Source organism: Pteropus alecto, unplaced genomic scaffold (genome assembly GCF_000325575.1).
Source record: "Pteropus alecto unplaced genomic scaffold, ASM32557v1 scaffold164, whole genome shotgun sequence".
NCBI lineage: Eukaryota > Metazoa > Chordata > Mammalia > Chiroptera > Pteropodidae > Pteropus > Pteropus alecto.
The window spans coordinates 3,139,058-3,145,451 of NW_006439568.1; the positions used below are offsets into that span (position 1 = coordinate 3,139,058).

At 47.6% G+C, this 6,394-nt stretch overlaps 1 long non-coding RNA gene across 2 annotated transcripts; it reads left to right on the plus strand.

Annotated features, from left to right (window-relative positions):
* The first annotated feature begins 471 nt into the window (after positions 1–471).
* On the plus strand, positions 472–5,113 carry LOC112483569. Of its 2 annotated transcripts, none has more exons than XR_003047684.1 (3): positions 472–971; positions 2,846–4,302; positions 4,647–5,113. It is a non-coding gene; the product is annotated as an uncharacterized LOC112483569 (long non-coding RNA). The 2 variants fall into 2 exon arrangements; XR_003047683.1 differs by having other exon boundaries at positions 2,846–2,916; positions 3,971–5,113.
* The last annotated feature ends 1,281 nt before the right edge of the window (positions 5,114–6,394 follow it).

A 6,394-nucleotide genomic window follows, 5' to 3' on the forward strand; every position in this document is an offset into this window, starting at 1 on the left:
CCACACCCCGCCCCACCCCCAATCTTGGAGAAATAGCTCAAGTGATTGGGACAGCAATTCCTTTGCACATCAAGCGGGAATAACCTTACCACCCTGGTCATCTCAGGTCAAACCGAAGAACACGTTACCTCCAAGGGGATGTTTTCGTGATAGTTTGGTGGGACGATTTAGGGAAGAGGACTTGGAGATTTCAAACAAGTCCCCTTAGAGGGCAGGAGTTATCTTTAAACTCTTCCTTCATCAGACTGGCATCCGTATTCCCACTGCCAGCCCTCACCGCCCCGCCACCCCTCCGTCATCTGTGACAACAGGATTTGTTTTTCTCTGCAGTGAGCTTGGGGTTTATACATACAGGCAACTAGGTGAATGTTCTGTGAGGTCGTTAGGGTTTCTCAGAATGAGTCATTTTTTCAAAAATAACAAAACCTCTCGACATCGCTTGATTTCAGCATTCTCGCCAGGCTCTTGTAACTTCTTTTGCAACTGCATTCCAGCCACGCCTGACTTCTTTCTCAGGCCTGACGGCGAGTGCCCCTCCTAGCAGGACTTTGCCGATAGACAAAGAAACCCAGCCCTGGATCTGCAGGCCATAGTCCAGAAGATACTTAGGTTTCAGATGATGAGAGAGGACCGTGTGGGGCTCTGCAGGGCAGTGGGCGGGAGGGGCACGAGATGTTTCCGGCCCACGGTTCCTCACTGGACTCTGGCAAAGCACCTCGCTGCACTTACCTTCTCTGTCCTCATTCGGTCTGGCTGAGAATCCTAAGAGCAATAACGTTTGCTTGTCACGGTTTTTCAAAGCCCATTTCACTTCCATTGCCTCGTGTGTGGATGAGAACATTCAAAGCTCCTGGAGATTTAGAGAAGTTAAGTGTCTTGCCCAAGATGGTGGTGATAGTCACTGCTTACTGAGCCAGGTGCTTCCCCAGCGGCATCTCAGTGCTGTACTCTTCACTCACCTGTACCGGCAGGTAAGTTATTACTCCACCCCCATTTTCTAGATGGAGAAACAGAGGCTCAGAGAGGTTAAATAAGTTGCCCAAGATCACAGAGTGAGGGGCAGAGCTGGAATCGAAGCCCAGGTGTGTCTGTTTTCCATCTCTGTGTCTTTTCCAAAACATCACACGCAAAAACTGCTCTCAAAGCATCTTGCACATGACACTTAGCATCATGGATTTTAATTGGCGTTTTATGTATCTCTGTCCTATGCTGCCCTAAAGCAAGGAGAGGGGTTGATTCATCTCCATACCCTCAGCACACGGCTCACTAGTTGACATACACACACGCAACCATTGCTGTGCAACCATTGTGATGGACTCAAACTCTGTCCCTCAGACTGCAGACCTGGAACGTGTCCCCTGCACACACAGCCACCCCCAGACCTAAACCTGACTCCTGTACTTCTTGGCCTCTGTGAAGACACCTTGCCTCCCTGAGGTCTATCTTAGACACTCAGAGGGCCCTCACGTATTATGGTTTGTAAGTGTATCGAGTTTTCTCAAGAGGACAGGGCCTAGCATATTTGTTGGTAGAATGATGTTTGCAAAAAGATGGAACAGAACTCCTTGACGGAGTTCGTACCGTTGGCCCAACAGTACGTTTTGCATTTGCTTTTGTCTCTATGAGATCCTTGCACAAAAGGGGAAATGGGATCTCAGAATTCTTAATTTTATGTGACTCAAATCCTATGTGAATGAAATATATGTACATGTGATATGGGACATCGCTTGTAAAATTCTTAATCTTTTAGCAGGAAATGAAACGAGACATCTCTTGCAGAGTTCTTAATCTTTTTATAAAACCTAGTTAAGTTTTCTTTTCTCCTCTCTTTAGGAAAAAGGCCCTCTCCCTCAAATCCCAATAACTGCCCTAAAACTGGTGACTCACATCCTCTGGCTATTGATAAGGGTCATCGGCCCAGTGTTATCAGACATGGCGTTAGGCCAGACAGGGCCCTTAGAGTCCGAGAGGGGAGGGGACTTTAGGCCAAAGGTCTTTTTACTCTTTAAGAAATATATTAACCAAGCTTGTTTCCTTTTACTCTCTTAATAGGCAAATCGATAATAAAATTAATAAATATATGATTTAAATAACAAGTTCATATCTTCTTTTCCTTGTCTAGGGACTGAGGTGGCACTTCAGTAGGAAACCCAAGACCCCACCCTGACTGAGGCAGAAAGGGAAAGTGCTCCATGAAACCCCTGTAGTTAGGGACTTCGGCCATTCCGCGCAGGAAAAAAAACAGAAGAGACGCTCATCCCTCCACATCCATACCAATAATAAGGGGTTCATGGCTCTTAGAAAAGAGTTAGGCAGGAAAGTTAGTTAGGGGGTTTCGGGTCTGCCTGCAGAAACACTGAGGTCATCCTATCCTCGAAGGGGTCCGCCCTAGTTCACCCACATTGAAGCAAGCCAGAGGCATTTGGGAGCTAAAAGTAACTCATAGAAACAAGTGAGCAGAAAGTTGGGTACTAGTTTCAGCCAGTCACTCCACCTGCACAGTAAAGATCCCAACAATCTTTAATTTACCTGAGCCTCATTATACCATCATTATAAGATGACGCATATGTCCAGAAGTCCATTAATATCATTACAACAGACCGAATTCTGCGAACGAACATGCGCGGAAAGCAAACGATGAATCACTGAGTCCTGTCAATGTGAGTTGTCAGTCAGGGAAGCCCACTCCTCTCAGAAAAGTCACCAACCACAGCAAATAGGGATAAAAGCCCCAAAGGCTTTGTTACCAGGCCTTTGAGCCACGTTTCTCTTGCTCAGGCCCGTTTCCACGTCTGGAAGTGTTCTTTCTCTTCTAATAAAGCTTTTCTTTCCTGCTGTCTTTCAGTGTCTTGCTCGATTCTTTGTTGGAGACATCGAGAACCTGGACCACACACCGGGAGGGAACCCCACTCTCCAGTAACATATGCACCCAGTGTCACTACTGTTTTCTGCTTCCACTTTAAGACTCATGCTAGATGTCCCTTTCTTACCACCTCCCCCCCTCCTCCCCGCCACCTCATCCCCAGGATGACCCTACCCCAGGCTTAGCTCTGGGCACGTATGCTTTCATGGGGCGATTGCCTGCTTATTTATCTCACTCCCGTTGTTTATCTATTTCCTATGCGCCCAGTGGCTGTTTGTATCTCTAGCACTTAGCCGGAGTGCAGCCCAGAGCTACCACTCAAGAAATGTTTGATGATTGCACAGCCAGCAATCCCTTACTCCTGCAGAGTCCTTCGCTCTTTCCAGGTCATGTCCGTGCATCCTCCACACAGGAACCCTGAGAACTAAGTAACGGTTCTCTCCTTGTGCCCATTTTGAAGACACTGAGACTCAGAATGCCGACTGACTCATCCAACATCACACAGCCAGGAAGGGCGAGTGCCCACATTTAAATTACAAAATCCCAGTCGACGGGATTTGGGGAAGCCTTGAAGGCCGCCTAAAAATGAGCTCTTCTTGTTTTTAGCAAAAGAATCTTTGTTTTTTATTCTTTCTCTAATGAAATCATACTCAAAATCATACTATAGAAAGGTTGGAGGAGGACCAAGGCAAAGTAGAAAAACCGGGTCCCCATTAGTTCGGCCTCCGCCTCCCCCCAGACAGGGAGAGAGGAAAACCGCTGATGCAAATAAATGTTCCAGAACTCCTACAACTACGTCCTTTTTATTTTTATTATTGTAGCTTTTTAAAATTTATTTTTACTTATAGTTGACATACCATACTATATGAGTACAACGTATAAATCGTATGTCATACATTTATATACCTGACAAAGCGATCACCACAGTGAGTCTGGTCCCCATCGGTCACCGTCCATAGTTCCTGCAACATTGTTGACGCTGTTCCCTAGGCTGTACTTCACGTCCCTGTGATTTATCTCAGCCTCTGTGTTGTCATCTCATGCTTCTTCAGCTGTCGTGCCCCACTGCCCCGAGGTTGTCTTCCTCATTTGAAATCTCCCTCTCAGCCACCACCATGTCAAGCACTGTGCTGAAAGCTTTGGAGGATGCCAAGTACGATGTGTCCAGGCTCCACGAATCCACTGTGGCCCCCGATCGATCCACTGTGGCCCCGATCCCCGTCTCCTGTCTGGGAACCTTGAGAAAGTCACTTAATCTCTCCTCAAGCCTTGGCTGCTTCATCTGCAAAATGGCTGCAAGGCTTGGAACGAATCACAGTCAATTGCCTCACACAGGTAAACACGCCGTGCAGGACCCGACAGAGCCTGATGGCGTCTTCTACCTCGGGGCGCTCCGAAGGGCAGCACAGAAACCACGGAAAGGACCCGAAACCAATTCTGTGAGGAGGCATGCATTGTTTTTACTTCAATAATTATGTATTTATATCGATAGCCACTTGTCTCGTAAGCCAAGTTTACATTTCCGACAGCAATATTTCTTAAAGACGTGGATTTAAAAATGAAATTATGGTGGGTGGACTACATCTCCAATATCGAGGAAGCGATGTTACAGGTGGGAAACGGATGCCACCTCCTGGCAGGAGGAGGAGCCCCTGAATGGCAGGGCTTCAGGAGACCCAGAACTGGAGGGTCCAGGAGAGGGAAGGAGGAGGAGGAACACAGGGGAGGGGGGGAGGAGCCTAGAGCATCCCTTTGAGTGAGGCTTCTGTTTCCTCCCCTCCAGCCGGCTGACTCTCTGGCGCTGATGACAGGTGCCACCGCGGCCGTACAGATTCTGCTACCAGGTAGCACTGTGTAAGTTGGAAGCCTCCCATATTCCCTGCAGGCCTCGGAGGGAAGAAGGAAACAAAGAAGTCTCAGGAAGGAGCCTCCAGGATCAGCTTTTCCTCTCTGCCTCTTGTATCTGCGTCTCAATCTGAAAGACGGCAGCTTGCTGGCAGTGGCTGGGTTCTGCCGGAGCCTCGGGGTACCAGCTTCAAAGCTGTCTATTATTTTTAACAATAATAATAATCCTCTGACATGTGCCTTGTGGACCCAGTCTTTTCACGACATGGTTTCACTGCCTTTTCAATCCTGTGACGCGGTAAAGGAGATCAAATATATTGTAGCTGAAGGAAACTGGACTTTGGATGGTAAACGTACGACAGAATATACAGATGTCAAATTATAATGTACACCTGAAACTTGCATAATTGTATTAGCCAATGTTACCCCAATAAACTTAATTTTTAAAAAATTTTGAAAAACATCCTTGTGTCTTGGGGAAGAAGAGGCCTGGGTGGGGGTCATTTGCCCCCCTTTACCGATGAGGAACCTGAGGCTCGCAGTAGCTGGGGTCACAGAGCACCGAGGAAGCAGCTCCTGGACTGCAACCAGGACGTGTTCACCCTGACTTCAGTCCCCTCGCACCCCTTTCCTTCCAGAAACATCCAGTACCCTGAGCCCTGGAAAGGAGGGATAGAGGACCGAGATGCAATGCCCCTTGCCTCAAAGACATCCCCGGTCAGCTAAAGGGCTCTGGCAGGCGTGCGGCCTCATCACATGACGACATTACCCAGGCCATCAGAGCAGCAAGGCCTGGCGGTGACACCCTTGCAAATTCTTGGCCTGACACTCTGGGCTCCCGCCAGCACACCCAGGCCTTCCTTCTGCGAGTTGGGTCATGGAAGGCAGGTCCCCCTGAGACGTCCGTGGCCTTTCCCTCTCTCTCAGTCCTAGGGCCTGCAGACTGAGGTGAAGCTCAACGGTGCTGGGGTCAGAGAAGAAGACACCAGACACAACGATTTCACAGTGGCAGGAGGTTAGTGTCCCCGCCTGGACACAAACAGAAAATCACGCAACCAAGGAAGTGCTAGAAGTCATCTTGCGATCAAAAAGAGAGCCAGCAGTAAATAAAAGTGACTTCATAGAAGGCAAAGTGAAGAAATAGAGAAAAACCTGGTCTTCCGGGACATCTTGGAGCTACTGGATCAAACATTGCCTGAAGTACACACTCTAGACTTTTTATCTACATTAGCCAGTAAATTCTCTTCATTACATAGGTCGACTTGAACTAGGTTTTGCAACTTTCAGCCAAAAGATTCCTGATACTGCCCCTCTAGCTCTGAAACATGATGTAAGAGCTCAGTTGTTTGTATAATAAACGTGATATAGTAGTTTAGTGCTGTCACAGGCAGCATCTCAACTGTGTTGTCAGCCACGTAAGTGCTGTTTCCCTCCTTAAAGTCAAAACAAAATAGGAATGAGACTTCACATCACCTCCCTTCTGCTCAGATCCACCTTCACCTGGCCCATTGCTATGCGGTAATAATTTGCTGCAAGAATGTGTTGGTTTTAAACCATGTCCACAAATTCTTTGACCTCTCATCAAGAGATGGAGACTAATTTCCCTCTTGAATGTGGTCCAGCCTTAGTGACTCATTTCTAATTAATAAAATGACGTTAGAAGTAATGCTGTGATTCCTGAGGCCG